Source organism: Pogoniulus pusillus, chromosome 17 (assembly GCF_015220805.1).
Source record: "Pogoniulus pusillus isolate bPogPus1 chromosome 17, bPogPus1.pri, whole genome shotgun sequence".
Taxonomy (NCBI): Eukaryota; Metazoa; Chordata; class Aves; order Piciformes; family Lybiidae; genus Pogoniulus; species Pogoniulus pusillus.
Genome location: NC_087280.1, coordinates 15,236,982 through 15,260,199, shown reverse-complemented (window position 1 = coordinate 15,260,199; position 23,218 = coordinate 15,236,982). Strand labels below are relative to the sequence as shown.

Here is a 23,218-nt window from a genome sequence, read left to right as displayed (position 1 = left end):
TGAGAAATGGAAATGAAGGTTTAAGAGGTGATGAAATGCTGTCATGCCTTGGTCCTGCACTTGAGTCACAGCAACCCCATTAAGGCTCCAGGCTTGGGGCAGAGTGGCTGGAGAATACCCAGCGGAAGAAGACCTGTGGGTCTTGGTTGGCAGTGGCTGAAGGTGAGCCAAGGTGCACCCAGGTGCTCCAAGGCACACATTCTCTCCATCCCAAAAGGTTCCAGGATACTCATCCTCTCCATCCCCAAAAGCCCCACCCCAAAGCCCTCCAAGATGATGCAAGAGCCCATCTCCTCTGCCCCAAAGCCCAGAAAGGTACCCGAGGACCCCTTCCCCTCCATCCCAAAGCCCTGCAAAATGATGCAGAACCCTGCCCCATAGCCCTGAAAGGTACCTGAGGACCCCTTCCCCTCCATCCCAAAGCCCTGCAAAATGATGCAGAACCCTGCCCCAAATCTCTGAAAGGTACTCAAGGACCCCTTTCCCTCCATCCCAAAGCTCTGCAAGATGATGCAGAACCCTGCCCCAAATCCCTGAAAGGTACTCAAGGACCCCTTTCCCTCCATCCCAAAGCCCTGCAAGATGATTCAGAACCTTGCCCCAAATCCCTGAAAGGTACTCAAGGACCCCGTCCCCTCCATCCCAAAGCCCTGCAAGATGATGCAGAACCCTGCCCCATAGTCCTGAAAGGTACCTGAGGACCCCTTGCCCTCCATCCCAAAGCCCTGCAAGATGATGCAGAACCTTGCCCCAAATCCCTGAAAGGTACTCAAGGACCCCGTCCCCTCCATCCCAAAGCCCTGTAAGATGATGCAGAACCCTGCCCCAAATCCCTGAAAGGTACCTGAGGACCCCTTGCCCTCCATCCCAAAGCCCTGCAAAATGATGCAGAACCTTGCCCCAAATCCCTGAAAGGTACTCAAGGACCCCGTCCCCTCCATCCCAAAGCCCTGCAAGATGATGCAGAACCCTGCCCCATAGTCCTGAAAGGTACCTGAGGACCCCTTGCCCTCCATCCCAAAGCCCTGCAAGATGGTGCAAGAGCTCATCTCCTCTGCCCCATAGCCCTGAAAGGTGCTGGGTATTAGGAAGTATTTCTTCACTGAAAGGATTATCAGACATTGGAATGGTCTGCCCAGGGCAGTGCTGGAGTCACCATCCCTGGAGGTGTTTTACTGGTGCATGGACCTGGTGCTAGGGACAGGGTTTAGTGGTGACCTTGCAGTGCTGAGTTGAGGGTTGGCCTGGATGGATTTGAAGGTCTCTTCCAACCAAAGATCAAGAGTCAATCCTGTTACTGGTGACAAATACCTGAAGGGTGGGTGTCAAGAACAATAGGCCAGGCTCTGTTCTGTGGTGTCCTGCGACAGGACAAGGGGCTCCTGGAACGCAGGGAACTCCACCTTAGCTTGAGGAGAAACTGCTTTGGTGTGAGGGTGCTGGAGCTCTGGAGCAGGCTGCCCACAGATGTAGTGGAGTCTCCCTTCAAGACCTGTCTGAACGCTTTCCTATGTGGCCTGCCCTAGGTGATTCTGCTTTGGCAGTGGAGGTGGATTGATTTCCAGAGGTCTCTTCCACCCCCTACCATTCTGTGATTCTATGACTTGGAGTGGGAAGATGCTCCAGGCTATTCAGACCTGGGGAAGCTTCTCTGGAGAAGCCATCTGCACACAATCCTTTGTGACCTGCTCTAGGTGATCCTGCCTTGGCAGCTGGGTTGAACACGATGATCTCTGGAGGTCTTCTACCACTCTGTGATTCTTGCTCCTGACGGTGAAGAAATGGCACTGGTTAAAACAGAGGGTTTGAAAGAATGCATCTTGCTGGAGCAAACAAGCACTCTGCAAGCCCAGGAGCTCCTTGGGGACCAGTTATTTCTCCCAGCACTGCCCTGTGGTCCTGCTGTTTGTCCCTGCAACAGGTATGAATGCCTGGCACCTTCTGTTCTGTGCTGGGCAAAGCCAGGGCAGAGCCAGCACCATCCCCTTAAAGGGGACTTATCTCCATGGGTCACTTCACATTTATCTCATCCAGTCACTCCAAACACAATCCACTTCTCCTGAGGTGTCAAGGTGAAGATGCAGCCTGGAGAACATCAGTGTGAGGCTCAGGCTGGAGGAACCTTGCTGGCTTTCCAGGAGAAGTGTGTGTCAGTTCCTGCTGTGATGGCTGCTGTAACCTGTGAGTAGGTGAGGGACCTACTGACAGCTCCCTGCTGCTTCTCACATGTGATCAGGACACAAAGGTCTCTACCAGCAGGCACTGTCCTCAGGATCATGTGGTGGCCAAGAAGGCCAACAGCATCCTGGTCTGTAGCAGCAGTATTGTTGCCAGCAGGACTGGAGAGACAGGAGCAACAACTGCCTGCACTTAGGTACATTCCTCCACCATTTGGGCTCTGCGCAATGGAGCGGTGCAGGACCTGTGCCCATGCAGACCTCAGCTCCTGTTCCCATCAGACCCACTTAAAGCAAGATTAAATGTGAAGAGCTTCACATGACTGTTACTGGCCTGGTGGAGGATGCCCCTGCAGAAGGCCTACAGCAGCAAGCTATGACATTCCTCTTGGCAGATCCAACTCTCGTGCTCCCTTGCAAGTATCGCCCCTGTGTCCCTCCCCTTCCCCCCCAAATCCCTGTGCTCCCCCAGCACTGCCTCCCCTTGCTCCTCCACCATCCAGACAGTGAGGGAGACCTCCAGGCAGAGTGTATTTATGGAGAGGATGATCACACTTGGCATGCTCCATCACTAAGTGGCCCTGCTACACGGATATTATTCACTTAAGTAATAAATCACTGCCAACAAATTACAGGATACAGGGAATGAAATTAAAGCCAAATGAACTCTGGATGTCAAATCCATTTGAAATTCAATTGAGGAGCAACGTTGGCTTTCAATTAGCCTTGCCCAACTGGTTGAGCAGCATTTTGGGTCTATCAGAGTTTTCAATACCTTCTAATTAACCTTTGCTGGGGAATTGGTGTTGATTTCATCGAGATCATTATTGTGTGACTCCTAATCTTTCCCTCAGATGGAATCTTATTAGCTGGTGGCTTCTAATGAAGGAAATGAAGGACCAGGAATGGTGATTTCATGGATTCATAGAATCACAGAATGGTTTGGGTTGGGATGGACCTTAAAGATCATCCAGGTCCAACCTCATCCCATAGACAGGGACACCTTCCACTCAGATCAGGTAGGTCAAGGCCTTGTCCAACTGATTTCTGAGGCTCATTGTTTTCTCTGCCTGGTTAAAGTGCACCAAAGCTTGGAGTTTGGTTGTGGAATTTGGTTCAGGGCTTGGCCCTACTGTCCCCAGCTGGACATAGAGCAGCAGTGGGTGCTAGAGATAGAGGAAGGGCCATAGGGTGCAGCACCATGGATATCCCTGCCCTATCCTGAAGCCTCAAGCAGCTTGGTCTGGTGGAAGCTGTCCCTGCCCAGGGCAGAGGGTTTGGAACTAGATGATATTTAAGATCCCTTCTATGACCCCTGGAACCATTCCAGATCAGGTTGAACAAGGTTGTGAGCAGCCTGATCTAGTTGAAGATGCTCCAGAGGAGGTTTAGGTTGGAGATCAGAGAAAAAAATCTTTCTTGCAAGAGTAGTCAGGGATTGGAACAGGCTGCCTGGCAAGGTGGTGGAGTCACCATCCCTGGAGGTGTTCAAGAAACCTGTGGACATGGCACCTGGGGACATGGTTGAGTGGTGATGGTGGTGGTAGGTTGATGTTTGGACTTGATGATCCAATCTTTATGATTCTATGACTTCATGTTCCCTGCTGACTGCAGAAAGGTTGGACTAGCTGGAACTATGAAGGTCTCTTCCCACCCAAACAAGTCTGCAATTCCATGATTCCATTAATAGAAGGGTGATGAGAGGGGTCCTGCAAACTCAGGCAGCAGCACCCAGATGTTGGATACCTCCTTGGAGAGGGTGATACTGATTTTGCCTCAGGTTATTTATAGCAGGGTGAGGGACCCATAGGGTGAGGTGGGGCTGGAAGGGCACTGGTGCCTTCTTGTGCTCTCTCCATTGCCATTTCCATTCCCATCCCCATCCCCACGGCCAGCAAGATGGAGGGTAGTAAGAGGTGGACATCTGGGGGTTTTGTGCTTCAGTGCACCATGTGTGCCCACAGTGGGATGTCTGGATTTAAATGAAGCTCTTTCTCATCTGTAAAAGCTGATCAGAAGGTGAGTGGTTCCCTGTAGAGAGGAGGTCACAGATGGTCCCATGGGATGCAGCCATCAGGAGCCATGGTTCCTCCTGCTGGGCTTTGAGAAGGGTGATGGACAAGAAGGCTTACATGCAGAGGTGAGATTGCCAGATAAGGAGTTAGAAGAAGAGTTAGTTAATACAGCAAGCAGCAGCAGAGACTGACTTGGTTTATGTTTCTTGGGTTTATATCTCTCAGCAGAACCTATGAGTGATACAGACATCAATGTTCTTTTTCACAGCCAATGATCTAATTTATCTCATTAAAATATTCCAGTTAGCCTCAAACCAGCACAATGGGGAGGTAATTAATGAGAGGAACTCATTGTGGTCCCATTTGAGGGCCTGAGGGTCTCAGCAGCTGAGGAGGGCTGAGCTGTTCCTCTCACATCATGAGCAGCCCCCTGATCAAAGCCAAGAGCACAATAGGGCCTGAATCTTTGAGCTACAGAATCACAGGATTCTGGAGCTTAGAAGTGACCTCTGGAGATCATCCAGTCCAACCCCCCTGCCAAGGCAGGGTCACCTAGAGAAGGTCACACAGGAATACATCCAGATGGGTTTGAATCCAGACTGAGACTCCACTACTTCTCTGAGCAGTCTGCTCCAGGGCTCTGCCACCCTTAAATTAAAGAAGTTCCTCCTCACGTTTAGGTGGAACTTCTGATGTTCCATTGTGTGCCCCTTAGCCCTTGTCCTGCCACTGGGCACCACTGGCAAAAGCCTGGCACTGATGAGATCCCCCTCGGGCTGCTCTTCTCCAGCCTACAAAGACCTAAGCTGGACAGTCACAGGAGTTCTGGAGAGCAGCCAGGAGGAAAGGGACCTGGGGGTACTGATAGACAGTAAGCTGAAGATGAGCCAGCAGTGTGCCCAGGTGGCCAAGACAGCCAATGGCATCCTGGCCTGCATCAGGAACAGTGTGGCCAGTAGGACAAGGGAGGTTATTCTTCCCCTGTACTCAGCACTGCTCAGGCCACACCTTGAGTACTGTGTCCAGTTCTGGGCCCCTCAATTCAAGAAAGATGTTGAGGTGCTGGAACATGTCCAGAGAAGGGCAACAAAGCTGGTGAGGGGCCTGGAACACAAATCCTATGAGGAGAGGTTGAGGGAGCTGGGCCTGTTTAGCCTGGAGAAGAGGAGGCTCAGGGGTGATCTTATTACTGTCTACAACTACCTGAAGGGGCATTGTAGCCAGGTGGGGGGTGGCCTCTTCTCCCAGGTAACCACCAATAGGACAAGGGGACACAGTCTCAAGTTGTGCCAGGGTAGGTCTAGGCTGGATGTTAGGAAGAAGTTCTTCACAGAGAGAGTGATTAGCATTGGAATGGGCTGCCCAGGGAGGTGGTGGAGGCACCGTGCCTGGGGGTGTTCAAGAAAAGCCTGGATGAGGCACTTAGTGCCATGGTCTGGTTGACTGGTTAGGGTTGGGTGCTAGGTTGGACTGGATGAGCTTGGAGGTCTCTTCCAACCTGGTTGATTCTATGATTCTATGATTCTATGATTCTATTTTCCCAGGCAGAGCTTTCCCCCTTCAGCTGCATGGGGTTTGAAGGTTATCAGTGGAGCTAACATCTGATCCATGGGCCTAACTGTTGCCCCTAGTGAGGCAGCTGGAGATGTTTCCACTGACGTCAGCAGGAGAGGGATCGATCGTGGCATGTGGACTCTTTATTCTGAGGTCTGAAGAGTTTCATTTCCTCCTGCCAGGGAGCAGCAGTGGAGGGAGAGGAGGCAGCTCCCAACCGCACACTCAGAGGTGAATCATCAGCTCACAGCCCAGAGCAGGAGGCAGCTGCAAGGAGAATCACCCAGCTTGGTGTCAGGAAAGGGATTTGCAGCCAGATGTTGGGCACCTCCTCGGGCACAGCTGGAGAGGGTGATGCTGCCTTTGGCACAGCAGCTGTTCTGCAAGCAGGGGATCCTGGCAATGTGCATTTTGACACACTGGTGTGCATCTGAATCGTGGAATTACAGAATGGTTGAAGAGATCTTTGAGATCATCAGGAGGTGATGGAGGTCCTGTCTCAGGAGATTCTAGGTCAGGCTTGATGTGGCTCTGAGCAACATCTAGTCGGGGATGTCCCTGCTTACTGCAGGGGGGTTGGACTAGATGACCTCTAGGAGTCCCTTCCAGCCCAGTGCATTCTATCATCAACTCCAACCACACTCCTGGACCTCACAATTCCACCACTGCTGCTGAGCCACTACCACTAAACCCTCAGCACCACATCCATGCAGCTTTTAAATCCCTACACGGATGGGGACTCCACCACCTCCCTGGGCAGCCTATAACAGCATTGGAGAACCCTTTCTGGGAAGAAAGTTTTCCTAACATCCAACTTAAACCTCCCCTGGTGCAACCTGAAGCCATTTCCTTTGGTCCTGTCCCTTGTTGCATGTGAGAAGAATGCCAGTCCTCACCTGACTCCAACCTCTCCTCAGGTTTCCCCTCAGCCTCTCCTTCTGAAGACTAAACACCCCCAGGTCTCTTGGCTGCTTCTCACCAGACCCTTCACCAACTTGGTTGCCCTTCTCTGTCCTCTAGGAGCGAGAGGCCCAGAACTGAACCCTTCCCTGGTCCTTCTGGCCACACTGTTGCTGATCCAAGTCCTTCACCAGCTTTGTTGCCCTTCTTTGGGCTCTATTCAGATGCACTGTGCTAGACTTAGGCCTCTGTTGAGATCCTTATCCCACGCTGGGACAGAAGCAAATGTGGGATTTCTTTAGGACACACTTTGAAGACACTGCTTTGGGATTGACACCAGAAAGCACTTTACAAAGCTGGGACAGACAATGTCCTTGGACACCACTGTGGGGTAGGCAGAAAAGGACCCTCAAGTCTTATCCTGACACCTCGTTTCTTCTTTTGCATCATTAAGAGGGAAGGTGACCATTCTGGCTTTCATTTCACCATTCCTCCTGCACAGCACTTCAGGAACTTCTCACAGGAAAGCAGAAAGATGGATTCTGTTTGGCCTATGACACCTAAGGGGAGAAAAGGAGGCTGAGGGGAGGCCTTCTGGCTATCTACAACTCCCTGAGAGGACGCTGGAGATGGGATGGAGTTGGCTTCTTCTCCCAAGAAACAAGAGGAGAGAGGCTCAAGTTGCACCAGAGTTAGGCATTAGAAGAAACTTCCTCAATGAAAGGGCTCTCAAGCCCTGGGACAGGCTGCCCAGGGAGGTGGTTGAATCCCCATCCCTGGGGGTACTTCTGAAAGGCAGAAATGTGGCACTGAGGGACATGCTTTAGAATCATAGAATCAACCAGGTTGGAAGAGACCTCCAAGATCAGTCAGTCCAACCTAGCACCCAGCCCTAGCCAGTCAACCAGACCATGGCACTAAGTGCCTCATCCAGGCGTTTCTTGAAGACCTCCAGGGATGGTGCCTCCACCACCTCCCTGGGTAGGTTGCTTAGAGCCCCAAAAAACCTGACCTGCCATGGTGCCAGGCGTGGGGCAACTCCCACCTCTCTGGGCAGCTTGGGCCAGGGTCTCACCACCTTCATGGTGAAGCATTTCTCTTTTCTCTCTGGTTTCAATCTCCCTGTTCTAATTCAAACCATCACCCCTTGTCCTGTCACAACAGGCCCTGCTCCAAAGCCTGTACCCAGAGTTCTGACTGGCTCCCTAACGTCCTGAAAAGCCACCAGAAGGTGTCCCTGGAGCCTTCTGTTCTCCAGGCTGAACAACCCCAACTCTCTCAGCCTGGCCTTCCAGCCCTGACATCACTGTGGTGGCCCCCTCTGGTCCCTGTCTCTGCTGTGCCGAGACTCCAGAGCTGGCCTCAGCACTGAAGGTGAAATCAGAGCAGAGAACAGCAGAAGGGCAGAATCTCCTCCCTCTGCTGCCCATGCTGCTGGGGACCAGCCCAGTACACAGCTAGGACTGGGATGTGAGCCTTTGTTGATGGCTCAGTTGTGCTTGATAGGGAAACTATGGTGTCACTTGCCAGGTCTCACTGAGAGGATTTGCAGCCTGGAAGGAATGGAGTCAGGAAAGGTAGGAGGCACCTTCAGCACTGGAGTACAGCAGAGATGATTCTGATCAGTGATGTCACTTCTCTGCTCAGTGAGGCACTTTCTGAAGTTCAGGGCAGGTTTGCAGAGCCAGAGGCTGCAGCTGGCAGCAAAAACCTGATGGAGAGGGTTACTGCCAAGGGTTGCGCTAGAGGAAGGCTCTGGCTCAGACTTGGTCCTCTGCAAACCAAGGTCACTCCCAAATCTAATGTGTCTAATGTGACCCATTAGAGTACATTAAGTGAGAGGTGGCACCTGTAGAGAGGAGCAGACAGGACAGGTGACTCTCAACTGACTGACAAGGGATTCTATCCCATGGACCTCATCTTCAGTGTAAGGGGTTAAGTTCTTTAATAGCCAGCATCAGAGAAGGACTCTCCATTCTGCTTGCAGTCCTGATCCACATGGGACATGGCTTAGTGGTGACTTAATGGTTGGCCTTCATCTTAGAAGACTTTTCCAACCAAAACGATTCCATGAGTTGCTGAACCCAGTTCCATGATCCAGCTCCTGAATCCTGTTTTTCTCTCCCATTAAATCCAGTCTAGAATTTCCTCAGTCTCTGCCCACAGCATCAGTGGTGGCTTGACCATCTCTGGGTGACACTAGGTTTGGATCACAGGATGTCAGGGGTTGGAAGGGACCCAAGGAGATCATCGAGTCCAACCCCCCTGCCAGAGCAGGACAATACTATCTAACACTGATCACAGAGGAACACATCCAGACAGGCCTTGAAAGGCTCCAGAGAAGGAGACTCCACAGCCTCCCTGGGGAGCCTGTGCCAGTGCTCTGTGACCCTTACAGTCAAGAAGTTCCCCCTTGTGTTGAGCTGGAACCTCCTGTGCTGCAGCTTCCACCCATTGCTCCTTGTCCTATCCCAGGGAGCAGTGAGCAGAGCCTGTCCCCCCCATCCTGAGCAGCCCTCAGATACTTATAAACATTTATCAAATCCCTTCTAAGTCTTCTCTTCTCCAGACTAAACAGCCTCAGGTCCCTCAGCCTCTCCTCACAAGCCATGCCCTCCAGTCCCCTCATCATCCTCCTAGCCCTCCGCTGGACCCTCTCCAGCAGATCCCTGTCCCTCTTCAACTGTGGAGCCCAAAACTGAGCACAGTATTCAAGATGAGGTCTCAGGAGGGCAGAGCAGAGGGGCAGAAGAACCTCCCTTGATCTGCTGGACCCACTCTTGGATGTATTTAATTATATTCTTATTTTCATATGTTATTGTTTCATTAAAGCAGTTTTAGTGTTTCCCCTCCCAGCCCTTTCATTTCTCTCCTTTATTCCAACAGAACAAGGGGACACAGTCTCAAGTTGTGCCAGGGAAAGTCTAGGCTGGATGTTAGGAGGAAGTTGTGGCCGGAGAGAGTGATTGGCATTGGAATGGGCTGCCCAGGGAGGTGGTGGAGTCACTGTCCCTGGAGGTGTTCAAGAAAAGACTGCATGAGGCACTTAGTGCCATGGCCTGGTTGATTGGATAGGGCTGGGTGCTAAGTTGGACTGGCTGAGCTTGGAGGTCTCTTCCAACCTGGTTGATTCTATGATTCTTTTGGGAAGGGGTTCATAAGCTATCTCTGAGAAGTTTAGTAGCCAGCTCTGCTTTAATTCATGACAGAGTGTGAGCTGCTCAGCAGACAAAAGAACATTTTACCTCAGGAAAACTTGATTTTTTGTTGAAGATTTCCTGAACAACCTGGATAATCCACCCCCTCTCACAGCCTATTTCCATTAAAAACCCCTTCACACGTGAATTAACTCCTCCCGTCGCAGATTATTCCAATGAAGCGCCATTGCCGCAGATGGTTTTTATTGCTGCAGCCCCCTCTCTGCCTGCTTTAACAACTAAACCTCCTCATCAGTGAGTTGAATTCACGTCCCGTCCCTCGGTCTCCCCCCGTCCAAGCCAGCAGGCGCAGCCAGCCCCGCCCTGCGCTTCCCGCCACTCCGCCCGGCGCGCCGCCACGTGCGCCCGGCCAGGGGGCGGAGCACCGCTCAACCAATAGCCAGCTCTCGCTCCCCTCTAGTCCCACCTCCCCCGCTCCCATTGGCTAGTGGAGGAACCCGCCCACCCCCGCCATTCTCGCGGGAAGTAGGGGCGGGGCTGGCCCTCCCGCTCCGTTCCCGGTGCTGGGACTCTGTCGCCCTCGCCTCCGTTGAGGGCGGCAGCTGCCCCGGAGGTTCCGCTGCTCGCCGCGTTCCTCCCGCCGTCCATGTCGGTGGCTCACCGCAGGTAGGGTGGCTGGCAGCGGGTTGAAGCGAGGCCGCAGCTGAGGGTGAACGGAGTGAGGGTGCCATTGAAAGCTGCCCTTCCTGTTGGGAGGCGCGGGAGCGTCTCCGCCGCCGGGCTGATGCTGCCGGTGCAGCAGCTCCTCCCTTTGCCGTCCAGCGGCTCCCCGCCCCGCCGCTCCGGCTGCCGCTGTCACGGCGTGCCGCGCGCCCGGCGCCTTCCCATTGGCCACGGGCTGCCGACGCGCCCCGCCCCGCTCTGCCCCGGTTGGCGGCACGGCCCGAGGGCGGCCCCGCCGCGGCCCCGCCGTGCTCCCCCTCACCCCGGCGCTCGCGTTCCGCCGCCGGCGAGGCCCGCGCCCCGCAGGTAGGAAGCGGCCCGGCCTCCTGCCGCTCGCACACCCTCGCCGCGCCGCCTTGCCTCGCTCCCCTTCCGCTCCCACTCGGGAGGCCTCTTCTAGCCCTTCCAGAGGAGCCGCGGCCCCTCCTCAGCTGCAGGCGGACGCCCCGTGGGCCGCTTTTCCCTCAGAGGCTCGCCGGTAACGGTAGCCCTGGGGCTTTCCGTGTCATCTAGTGGGCCGGGGGCGGTTGGGGAGGGAGCTGGAGCCGCTCTCGCCCCGCGGCGTCCGTGGTTGCGTGTGCATGGCTCAAATTTGGTTTGTCTCTCGGAGGCTGGTGAGGAAAATGCGGGACGTGGGGCTGTGGGTTGTAGGGATAGGCGGAGGAGCCCAGCGCCGGGAGTTCTGTCTGGAAACCCCCTGAGCCAAGGGGATGCGAACTCTGGACTTGTGCTCAGCGAGGCCTCCCAGCGCTGGTGAAAACCTGGTTTGTTTCTTGGAGGAGAGGCAAAGCTGCTTCTTGATCAGCAGAACGAGGGTGTTATCTGGTCCCGTGCTTTGTGTCTGCTGCTGTGGTGTGTGCTTGGTACCTGGAAAGGCTTGGGAAGCGATAAGGAATTGGGGTTTGATCATGTCATGCCTCTGCTAGGTGAGAGAGGCAAACGACTATCTTCAGAGGTCGTCTCCTAGTGCTCTGCTCCAGCAGCTTGTCCGAATAGAGCCATAAAATCCTTCAGCTTGGAAAAGATCTGAGTCCAACTGGGAATAATAATAACAATAATCTATCTCTAGGGACAGTGCCGAAGTGGCCCAGTCAGGAGCTGTGTTGATGCTGCTCGGGTGTGGGGGCTGTTTTGCTCTGTGAAGGTGTTTTTAACGTGTTTGAGATGGCGAGATAACAACAGAAGCACCATGAATGTGGATGAGAGGCTTTGTCAGGTGGCCATAAAGCTTAACTCAACTCGAGTTGCTTTCTTATTCTTTAGTTTTCGACTGGGAGCTAGGGATGGGTCAGGCTTTGTCAAGCTGAGCTCTGAAAGTGTCTCCGCACCAGCACGCAGCAGCTCCCCAGTGCTTCTGGAGTTGGTGGAGCATCAGCTGCCAGTAAAGCTGTTTGTGTGAAGGCTCATTACGTGTTCCAAGCCCAGAGCTGCTGTAACGGGATGAGGTTAGTGTTGTTAGGAAGCCTGGAGCTGTGTTTGTGTAGAACAGTCTCTTTCTCCTTCATGGGGCTTAATTCAAGGAGGCATGGCCGTTAACTGCTCCTCATCTTGCCTTCTGGAATTCCAACCCACCCGAATAGTGTGAAGAGAGGGCAAAACCTGATCAACACCTGCTCTGGGAAGGGGAGATTAAAATAGTACCTGTGGGTTTTGGCAGAGCAAAGTGAGCGAGGTGTCAGAACCTGGATGATGAGGACAGTGTGTTCCAGGACACTCTGTCAGGATCAGACCTCCTGTGGCTTCTCTCAGCATGCAGCATGCAGGTCAGCTGCTCCACACCTCATCGTGCACCTGTGGATGCTGGGTGGTGAGACGCTGGAACAGGTTGCCCAGGGAGGTATGGATGCCCCTTCCCTAACAGTGTGGAGTACCGGCTTGGAGCAGCATGGTTTGGTGGGAGCAATCCCTGCTTATGGTGGGGAGGGGGGTGTGTGTAGAACTGGATGGTCTTTAAGGTCCCTTCCAACCCAAACCATTCTTTGCTTCTATGACACTGAAAGAGATTTGGAGCACTTTATTGTCAGGAGAAGACAAATAAGATGTGTAGCTGCAGATAGGTTTGAGTGTCTGTGGGCTGCTGTGCTTATTTAGAGAAGCAGAAGAAGAAGGCCTGATGCAAAATTTTAACTAATATATTCTGCCTCTAAGCAGAATTATGTTGCAGAGGCAAATACCTGCCAGCTTCCCAGGTAGTGGAAGATGATGAGCACAGATACAGGAGTGTGATCTTCCAGTTCTTCTACATGATGCTTGTTGGCTCCAGGGGACTACAACACAAAAACTCTTGAGGGTTTTTTTATTACTACTTCTTACTGTTTTATTCCTTTGACTGAAGAGCTTGAGCCTCTTGGCTTGTTCCATTAGGCACAGAAGTTGCCAGTAGTTAATAGTCCTCCCAGTCAGAGCTGGCCGAGCAAGAAAGGGTTTTAAGGCCCTTACATGCCTCTAAAGTTGGCCAGTTGGAACAAGCCTTAATATTTACTCTGTCCTTAGAGGCATCTTGCCCTGCTGAGATGTTCTTTGGCACAGTTGCGAAACGGGGGCGAAACAGTGCCCTGTGTTTCTCTAAAGGCATTGTTTACGCTTCAGTGACCCTCTCACCTTCTGATCCACTTGGTGATGGATCAGTAGAACCGAGGTCAAAAGCAACTCGATTATCCAGGTGCTCTTTGTACCTTTTTTAAACCAGCACATCCCCTCTCACCGAGATTCGGCAGCAGTTCCACCGCCGCCTGTGACATGATGCTCTAATAAGGCAGGATGGCTTGCTTGTCGTGCCATGTGTCCCTTCAGGTGGCTGCCTTAGGAAGTCCTCTCTCTGTTTCTGAGGTAACAACATCACTGTCTGCATCTGGGATGGAAGAGAATGGTTTCTTTTTCTTCCTTTTTTTTTTTTTTAATAATCAATAAAAATGCCCTAAAGCACCTCCTGGCTGAAGCTGTCCCTTTTAGATCAGGCAGTCTGTTACACAGCTCCAAATTAGTAGGGACCTGGAATGATTAGTATCTGGCTGGTGGCCCAGAAAGAGGGAAAGCTGAGGCTGGAAGCATTTGACAGTAATTTTCTGTAAGACAAGTGTCCTTAGCTCTTTCATTGTCCAATTGATTCTTTAACAATAGCTCTCCCATTTGTAATTCCAAATCTATAGAGCAGCTCCGGTAGGGAAAAACGAGAGGTGTGCTAAGGCTTGTGCTGCAGGAGACAAGAGGTCTTGGGTGCCTCCTTCAGAGAAATAGGTAAAATGTGTTAAAATCACCCCAAACACCATCACACCCCTCTTAATGTTTGGCTAGAGTGGAGGTGGTTGCCTGTTGAAGCGTGGGCAGGTGATAATCAGCTGCTGCTGTGTGGGAAATGTGAGTCTCATGAGGTTCAACAAAGCTTAAGTGCAAGGTCCTGCACCTGGGCTGGAGCAGCTCCTGATGTCAAGCCATGGGGCAGAAAACAAGGACTTGGGGTGCAAAGAAGAGCTGGCACTGAGCACCCCAAACCCTGCCCCAGCTGTGTCCTAGGCAGCAGGGGCAGGGAGGGGATGCTCCCCTCCCCGGCTTCCCCCCCACCTGCACTGCCGGGGCCAGCTCTGGAGTCCTCAGCACAGCAGAGGCATGAACCTGTTGGAGCGGGCCAGAGGAGGCCACAGCAATGCTGGGAGGGCTGGAAGGGCTCTGCTATGAGGCCAGGCTGAGAGAGTTGGGGTTGTGCAGCCTGGGGAGAGAAAAGGTTCCAGGGACACCTTCTGGTGGCCTTTCAGGACTTCAAGATGCTGATCAGAAGTCTGGGTACATCTGCAGGGCACCTGAACCATGGCACCTCCCCAGTACCTTCTCTAGGGAGCACGAGGTCTCAGCACAGACATGGACCTGTTGGAGCAGGGCCAGAGGAGACCACAGCAATGATGCTGGAAGCCCTCTGCTGGGAGGCCAGTGTGAGAGAGTTGGGGTTGTTCAGCCTGGAGAGGAGAAGGCTCCTGAGACCTTCTGGTGGCTGCTCAGTGCTTAAAGGGGCTGGGAAGAAAGCAGGGGACAGACTTCTGAGCAGTGCCTGTTGTGACAGGGCAAAGGGTGGTGGTTTGAACTCAAAGAGAGAGATTCAGACTGGAGAGAAGGGAGAAAGGGTTGACCCTGAGGGTGGTGAGAGCCTGGCCCAGGTTGTCCAGAGAGGTAGTAGTTGCCCCATACTTGGAGCCATTGCAGGTCAGGTTGTTTGGGGCTGTGAGCAACCTGCTCTAGCTGCAGCTGTCCCTGCCGAATGCAGGGGATTGGTCTGGATGACCTTTAAAGGTCCTTTCCCACAAACACAAGTTCATGACTCTCTGATGCTACGTGTTGCTGACCTCTATCATTCCCCACCCTTTCCTTCTGTCCAGGATCTCCTCTCCCCTAAGAAAAAGGAAAACCACAGCTGGGATTTCATCGAGGTTCCGTTTCGAGTCAGTTTTTCTCTGAACACTTAATTGAAGCCCAAGATTAAAAGGCCTTTCCTTGCAGTGCTCCTTCAGCTGGTTACTGTATGTTTGGGGATGTTTCTAATGAAGAAGCTTTCATCTCTGAGCCGCAGCTGAAACTTTTAAGCTCTGATTTCTGCTGGTGTTCAGTTGACTCATCGCTTTAGCCTTGTGCTGCAGACCTAAGATGTCGGAAGATGTTTCCCCTTTCACAGCAGTGCCGTTTTGTCCTGCTCCTTTCCCCCCCTCTCCCCCCCCTCCTCCCCCAAAGAATGATTAAATTCTGATGCTTCTAAAGTAGATTCAGGGAATAAACACGAATATTTGAGGAGTGTTTGCTTATGTGAGCCCAGTGCCTCGCTGCTTGTAGCACGAATCATTCCCTTTGTGCTGCCCTGGAGGATTAGGTCTGGTTCTGGGCTCCTCCGTTCAGAAGACACTACTGGAGAGAATCCAGTGGGTGGCTACAAAGATGCTGAGGGGCTTGGAGTGTCTCTGTGAGGAGGAAAGGCTGAGAGCCCTGGGGCTGGTGAGCAGCCTGAGAGGAGATCTGCTCAGTGCTCAGCAAGAGCTAAAGGGTGAGGAGCAAAAGGACTGGGCCAGCACCTTGTCAGTGATGCCAAATAACAGGACAAGGGGCAGTGGGCACAAAGTGGAACCCAGGAAGCTCCATCTGAAGATGAGGAGAAACTTCTTTGTTGTGAGGGTGCTGTAGCCCTGGAGCAGGCTGCCCAGAGAGGTTGCGGAGTCTTCTCTGGAGAGCTTCCAACCCCCTATGCCATTGTGATGCTGGGCAAGCTGCTGTGGGTGCCCCTGCTTGAGCAGGGGGATTGGATGATCTCCAGAGGTCCCTTCCAATCCCTACCATACTGGGATTCTGTGATATGCTGGATTTTCACTTAGCATTTCTAGAACCAAGTCTAACTTTGCTTCTTTTTAGCACTTGCCGTTTTCCTGACTCCATTCTGTGTTGCAGCTTTGTCTGCTTTCTTTTTACTTCATCTTCTCTTGATGTCTTTTTTTTTTCCCCTCCTTCTTCTTTATGGTGTCTTGTTGGTGCCAGAACATGGCATGTCCTCTGTGCACAGCGAGCAAGCTGCTGGCCTTTGAATCCCTCTTTGGTGCCAAACTTTGTGCCATGCTTGCTGCCGGAGCTGTGGGAGAGCCTCGGTGCTTGCTTTTGATCTGGGAAACCTTTGGCAGGACAGAGAGACTTTTGATCTAGCTAATATTTAACCAAGTTTACCTGAAAACCTCCTGTAGCTTCTGTGTTTTAAAATGTTAATATTGAATGTGAAATATTGAAGGTGACAGATAAAACACATGGTAATGAGATCCTTCCAAAGCAAGCTCACTGCTAATTCCAAAGGAAATGAGGTTTTAATTAGGGTCTTATCTCAAGTGTGGCACCTTTTTTTTTCCCCTCCTTTTTCTTTTTACCTCATTTAGATGATTAAAGTTCAGCTGCTGTCCCCTGATGTGGGAAGCAGTTGGTTGGTGTCACTTTCTGATAGCTGATTTACAGACTTTGCTTTGATTTGATCAGAAAATGAATTGCTTTTGGCCATATTGTCAACAGGGAGGGTTTGTTGGTGTCCAAAGGAATGCTTTGGGATGGGAAGATGTTCATGGAATGTCCATGTTGCTGTCTGGGCAGGATATGTTGTAAAAATCAAGGCTTGGGAGCACTGAATCTCTGTCCTTTTAGGAGTGCTTATTGAATCACAGGCTGCTTTGGGTTGGAAAGGACCTTTAAAGCTCACCTAGTCCAACCCTCTGTATGATAGGTTGATCTGGTTGGTGATAGGTTGATCTAGTTGGTGATAGGTTGATCTGATTGGTGATCTTGGAGGTCTCTTCCAACCTGATTGATTCTGTGATGCATTCCTTGCTTTGTCATAATCAAGACCTTAAATGTCTTGAAGGAGCTGTAAAGACTAAGCAGAGAGTTTAGCCACTGGGGCTTCTCCCTTCCTAAAACCTTTTTAGTTCATAGAATCACAGAATGGATTGAGTTGGAAGGTACCTCAGAGATCATCTAGTTCCAACCTCTCAGCCATGGGGACACCTTCCACTAGAATGGGTTGCTCAAGGTCTTGTTTGACCTGGACTTGAACACCTCCAGAGAGGGAGATGGTGATGGCACAGCCTACTCCAGCTCCAGGCAGCTGGTGCTCAGCACAACTCCTCCTCCCTGAGCTCTTGTAGCACTTTGGAGAGGCTTGTCCAGGTTTGGATAGCCTGGAGCATCTTCCCACTCCAAGTCATAGAATCACAGAAGGGATCTTTGGAGATCACGGAGTCCAACTCCCCTGCCAAAGCAGGATCACCTCAGGCAGGTCACACAGAAAAGCATCCAGATGGGTCTTGAAAGTCTCCAGAGAAAGAGACTGCACAAGCTCTGTGGGCAGCCTGCTTCAGTGTCTCACCACCCTTACTGTTGGCCTTTAAAATCTGACTCCCTGGTAGGGTTAAGAGCAACAGGGCTTCTGTCTGAAGGTTCTTCTGCAGCAGGCTTTCCAGAGTCATTTTGGTTTAACAAGATGTAAACCAGCTGGTAAGGTTTTCAGACTTCAGGAAGTGTGTGTGGAGTTTGAGAGGTGCAGTGATGTGAATTAAGGAGCCAAGTTGGCCCAGCAGAGTTCACTTGAGCCAAAGGGTTTCCATGTCTAGCAGGGTCCAATATTTCTGCTCTGGATGTTCACAAAATCACAGAATGGTTTGTGTTAGGGACATTTCAAGGTCATCCAGGCCAACTCCCCTACAGCCAGCAGGGACATCTGCAACTAGAGCAGGTTGCTCAGAGCCATGGCCTGACCTGCAATGGTTGGAACAAGCATGGTGCAACTACCAACTCTCTGGGTGACCTGGGCCAGGCTCTCACCACCCTCAGGGTCAACCCTTTCTCCCTTCTCTCCAATCTGAATCTCCCTCTTTGAGTTCAAACCACCACCCTTTGCCCTGTCACAACAGGCACTGCTCAGAAGTCTGTCCCCTGCTTTCTTCCCAGCCCCTTTAAGCACTGAGCAGCCACCAGAAGGTCTCAGGAGCCTTCTCCCCTCCAGGCTGAACAACCCCAACTCTCTCACACTGGCCTCCCAGCAGAGGGCTTCCAGCATCATTGCTGTGGTCTCCTCTGGCCCTGCTCTGACAGGTCCATGTCTGTGCTGTGCTCCCTGGAGAAGGTGCTGGGGAGGTGCCATGGTTCATGTGCCCTGCAGGTGGGAGCAGTGGTGACCCACGTTTACTGGGCTGTAGGACTAATGCACAGAGCCACAAGAGGCAAGGTAAGAACAGAGCTGGAGTGAGTGAGCATCAAATGAGCTTGGCCTGGCACTAGGGCACTTGGATCTTCTCACTTGTGCTGGGAACTATGAAGGTTAAGCTTTGGTTTAGCTTCTAAAGTGGCTTCAGTCAGGCCCATTGTTTTGTGGCACAAAGCAGGAGAGGAAAACCCAAATGTATTCCAGAGCCCTCTGTTGGGTGCCTCTGAGTTTAGTAGAGGTTGTGTCCTTGGTGAGAAGCCTTCTAACAGGTTTGAGAGGAGTGTCCAGCCTGGGAAATGAGGCTGTTGGTGCATTTCTCTTCCTCTTTTTAATGGAATGAAGTGATGCAGGAAATTCCAACAAGCATTGAAACAAAAGCAGTTTATCAGGAGCTACCTGAGCCAGCGAGGTCATGAGGTTTCCTTGGAGGTGAAAACTCAGGATCTCTCTTTGTGCTTCTCTGCCTTGGAGATAGCAAAGCTTAGCCTGAGCTTTGGTAAGTGTCTGGTGTTTGAAAAGGCAGTTTGGCTCCTTTTAAAGTCGGTTTCTGTGCTGAAAGTGAAATGGTTTTACCTTTCCTTCCTGAGTGTGGTTTTCCAAAGAAGTATTTGTGCTGTTTTCCTTCTGGATGGCTAAATCTGAAGAGAAGGAGCTTAACTGACCAGCTGTACTTAGTGGACACCTGGATTTCCCAAAGGAATCTTCTCACCAGTACCAAAAAATACCAGTTAATTCCTACAGACTGACTGGAAACAATAAAAGATGGGTTCTTTCTGGTGTCAGGTAAAGGGGGTGAAGGTCATCCAGATGAACAACCTCTCAGCTGGGCTGCAGACAGGTTGCCCAGGGAGTTCATGGCTTAGGGGTTTAGACTGGAGGTGAGGAAGAAAATCTTTCCAGTGAGGGTGGTGAAACACTGGAACAGGTTGCCCAGGGAGGTTGTGGCTGCTCCCTCTATAGAGATGTTCAAGGCCAGGCTAGATGAGGCCTTCAGTGACCTGGTCTAGTGTAAAGTGCCCCTGCCTGTGGCAGGTGGGATTGGAACTAGATGATCTTCAAGGTCCCTTTCAGCACAAACCATTTTGTGGTTCTGTGATTTGGTGCTCTCCAGGCAGCAGCAATGCAGTTGTGGAGTCTCCTTCTCTGGAGCCACAGCAATGCTGGGAGGGCTGAAAGCCCTCTGCTGTGAGAGCAGGCTGAGGGAGTTTGGGTTGTGCAGCCAGGAGAAGAGCAGGCTCCAGGGACACCTTCTGATGGTCTTTCAGGTCTTCAAGGGGCTGAGAGGAAAGCTGGAGACAGACTTCTGAGCAGTGCCTGTTGTGACAGGACAAGGGGTGATGGTTTGAATTAGAAGAGGGAGATTCAGACTGCAGAGAAGAGATAAATGTTTGCCCCTGGGGGTGATGAGAGCCTGTCCCAGGCTGCCCAGGGACACTGGCAAGAAAATCATCTGCCAGTCAAGCTGTTGTTGCTCATGGTGGGATACCACAAAGCACCTATAGGCTTCCTAACTTGAGTGGTTGCTGTCTCCAGTTAATTTTAACATGCTTGTAGGGTTTACCTTTCTTCCAGAGCAAGTTCAATTGTTTAAAAGGAGCTGAAGGTCTCCCAAGCAGGTCACTGCCACACAACACTGAATTTTGGGTTTTAAACATCCCTGTTTTCCCTCAGGATCTGTTGGTTATGTCATTTGATGCAGTAAGAGATATTTGGACTGATGAAGAAATAATAGACTGCTGCTGGCTTAATTTTCTTCCTAATGATTTGGTTTAAGCAGCATCTGAGCAGATGTAAGGATTAATTGTTAAACTGCTTAACGAGCAGGCTGCTGAAGAGCATGGTTGGTGTTTGGAGCCAGTTGTCCTTGGAGAGCTGACCTGGATCAGTTCACTTGCTGAGTGTCTTAATAATTTAGAGAGATCCCAGAATCCCAGCATGGTGAGGTTTGGAAGGGACCTCTGGAGATCATCCAGTCCAACCCCTCTGCTAAAGCAGGGGCACCCACAGCAGCTTGTCCAGGATCATAGTGGCCAGGAGGGTTTGGAAGCTCTCCAGAAAAGGAGACTTCACAACCTCTCTGGGCAGCCTGCTGCAGGGCTTCAGGACTCTCACACCAGGCTGCCCAGGGAGGTGGTGGAGTCCCCATCCCTGGAGGTGTTCCTGGCACTTAGTGCCATGGTCTGGTTGATTGGATGAGGCTGGGTGCTAGGTTGGACTGAATGAGCATGGAGGTCTCTTCCAACCTGGTTGATTCTATGATTTCAAGACTTACTCATCAATCTCTCTTGTTTAAAAGGCACCTGAGGAAGAAGCTGGATGCAGAAGTCTGCTGTTTCTGTTGTCTTGGCTGAGCTTGGGTTCTTCTGTGAAACTCAGGTGGAGTTAACTGCTTGGTGCATCTCAAGCAGAAGGACTAATTAGCTCTTGCCATCCCTGCTGTTTAATGCAGGCTTTCTTAAAGACCTTAAGAAGCTTTTCCTCTCCTGGTGGAGGTCTTTTGGATCTTCCTAATGATAAATGTCAACAAATGAGATCAGAGCATCTTCTGCTGCAGGAAGGGAGAAGTAATTTTCTCACTCTGGGGTGAGCTTTTTGAGAGGTGCTCTTTTTCTTTATATATCCATGTAGCTGAGACACCAAAATAGGTCCCATATTTCATACTGGTGGTGTGTGGCTGCCACTGGCATCCACTGACTGCTCCTGGGCTGTCTGTTTCATGTTCTAGCCGGATTGGAGTGGCTTTGGTCCTTGCCAACATGACAAATTCACACTGGAGCTGCCATATGGAAGGTGAATTGAGAGAAAATCTCCCTTACATGCCAGTTCCACAACCAAGGTGTAGGAGAGTTGCATGCTTTGAAGGATGGCAGCCACCTTCCTCCACGTGTTAGTGGGTTTTGCTATCTTTGTGCATTGAGAGTTCTTCCAGAAAAATCTGAATTTCCCAGGAGGTTGAATTGTCAGAAGAGCTGCTTGGGGGGTTGGGTGGGTGGGAGGAGCAGCTTTGCTCTGCTCAGCCATATGTTGGTGGTAACTTGAAGCCAGTGAGGTTTTAGGACTGGAAATGGGTGAGAATTTGGTCACCTCCACAGCTCAGACATGAATGCCAACGTGGTGGGTGTTGGAAGGGATTCTGGAGATCATCCAGGCCAACCTCTCTGCTAAAGCACCCACAGCAGCTTGGCCAGCATCACAAGGTCCAGATGGGTTTGGAATCTCTGGGTTTTTGCCTGGAAAAGATCTCCAACCATCAGCCTAAGACTATCGTGGCCATTAAACCATGTCCTGAGTGCTATGTCCACAGGTTTCTTGAACACATCTAGGGATGGTGACTCCATCTCCCTGGGTGACCTGTTCCACTCTTGCAGGAAGGAAAATTATTCTTTGGAATGGGCTGCCCAGGGAGGTGGTGGAGTCACTGCCTCTGGAGGTGTTCAGGAAAAGCCTGGATGAGGCACTTAGTGCCATGGTCTGGTTGATTGGCTAGGGCTGGGTGCTAGGTTGGACTGGATGAGGTTGGAGGTCTCTTCCAGTCTGGTTGATTCTATGATTCTATGTCCAACCTAAACCTCCCCTGGTGCAGCTTGAGGCTATTTCCTCTTCTCCTATCCCTTGTTCCTTGTGAGAATGGGCTGCCCAGGGAGGTGGTGGAGTCACCATCCTTGGCGGTGTTGAAGCAAAGCTTGGATGAGGCACTTGGTGCCATGGTCTGGTTGATTGGATAGGGCTGGGGGATAGGTTGGACTGGATGAGCTTGGAGCTCTCTTCCAACCTGGTTGATTCTATGATTCTAAGGCACTGACTCCACCTCACTCCAACCTCCTTTCAGGGAGCTGTAGAGAGCCAGAAGATCTCCCTTCAGCCTCCTTTTCTCCAGGCTGAACAACCCCAGTTCCCTCAGCTGCTCCTCAGCAGCCCTGCTCTCCAGCCCCTCCACCAGCTGGGCTGGTTGCAGGCTGTGGCTCCTGGGTGGCCAAGCAAAGTAGGTCAGTTATTTTGAAGGGCTATGATTAATTTATAAATGCCATCATTTCATGGAGGCACCCTTGATCTAAGCACTCCCTCTCCTGTGACTGGTGGCTTGTTTGCAGCAACAAACTGCTGCTTGACAGTAAACAATAAAACCCTTCTGCAAGGCTTCAGCTCTGGAAGGAAATGGAAAAGATTAATTCCTGGTGTGTGGGGTTGTGTTTTTTTTAAGCTTAAAGATTTGCATGCCTGGAGATTAATTTTTTTCCCCCTTCTTTAACATGAAATGGCTTTTTAGGAGAGAAAAAAATCTTTGGTATGTAATGCTTCCAAAACCCTTGGCAGATGGGTGACTTTGTTTCCAAACATCAAATGTTTTAGCTGTTTTAATGCCTGGTTTTAAGCATGAGCAGCACTCGTGGAGAATGTTCATATTAAGCCTGGTGGGAGTTAGACTTTTACAAAGAGCCTCAGCAGTGCTCAGTCTAGGGGGGGCAATCCCTGCCTTGGTCCTGCTGGCCATACTATTGCTGATGCCAGCCAGGATGCTGGTGGCCTTCTTGGCCACTTGGGTGTGTGGTGGCTCATCTTCAGCTGTTGTCAGCCAGGACCCCCAGGTCCTTTTTCAGTGGGCAGTTTCCAGCCATTCTGTCCTAGTCCTGAAGCATTCATGGGGTTGTTGTGATCCAAGTGCAGGACCTGATTCTTGACCTTGTTCAATCTCCTCCCATTGGCCTTTGCCGTGGTCCCAGCCCATTCAGGTCTCTGGGTTAGCCATATTGGGGTTGAACATTGAAGTAGCAGTACTTGAGGGACAGTTTCATGCCTTGAGGACTCAAATTGAGGGATCAAGTGCTTGTGTTAGTTGGGTTTAACAGTTTGAGTCAGACTGTTTCCTCTTTGGAGCTAGATGATCCTTGAGGTCACTTCCAGTCTGGTATTCTATGGATCTATGAATCTTTGGAGCCCAAAAATGCCTCTTGCACCAGGAAGAATCACACAGAGTCACAG

The 23,218-nt window shown here is 51.4% G+C and overlaps 1 protein-coding gene and 1 long non-coding RNA gene across 7 annotated transcripts in view; one reads left to right on the top strand and one right to left on the bottom strand.

Moving 5' to 3' along the window:
* Positions 1-1,030: 1,030 nt before the first annotated feature.
* LOC135183073 (uncharacterized) lies at positions 1,031-10,666 on the bottom strand. Its single transcript, XR_010305397.1, has 3 exons — positions 10,466-10,666; positions 8,174-8,495; positions 1,031-1,767 (listed from the first exon to the last, which is right to left on the bottom strand). It is a non-coding gene; the product is annotated as an uncharacterized LOC135183073 (long non-coding RNA).
* GLCE (glucuronic acid epimerase) overlaps positions 10,319-23,218 on the top strand; it is a 56,024-nt gene continuing 43,124 nt past the window's right edge. For 2 of the 6 annotated variants that reach the window (XR_010305396.1, XM_064157856.1), the window contains exon 1: positions 10,319-10,470. The gene's annotated coding sequence lies outside the window, so the exon portion shown is untranslated. Of the gene's footprint in view, positions 10,471-10,772; positions 10,834-10,935; positions 11,012-20,546; positions 20,822-23,218 lie in introns of those variants that run through there. The other 4 variants (XM_064157861.1, XM_064157857.1, XM_064157862.1 and 1 more) reach the window with 4 other exon arrangements.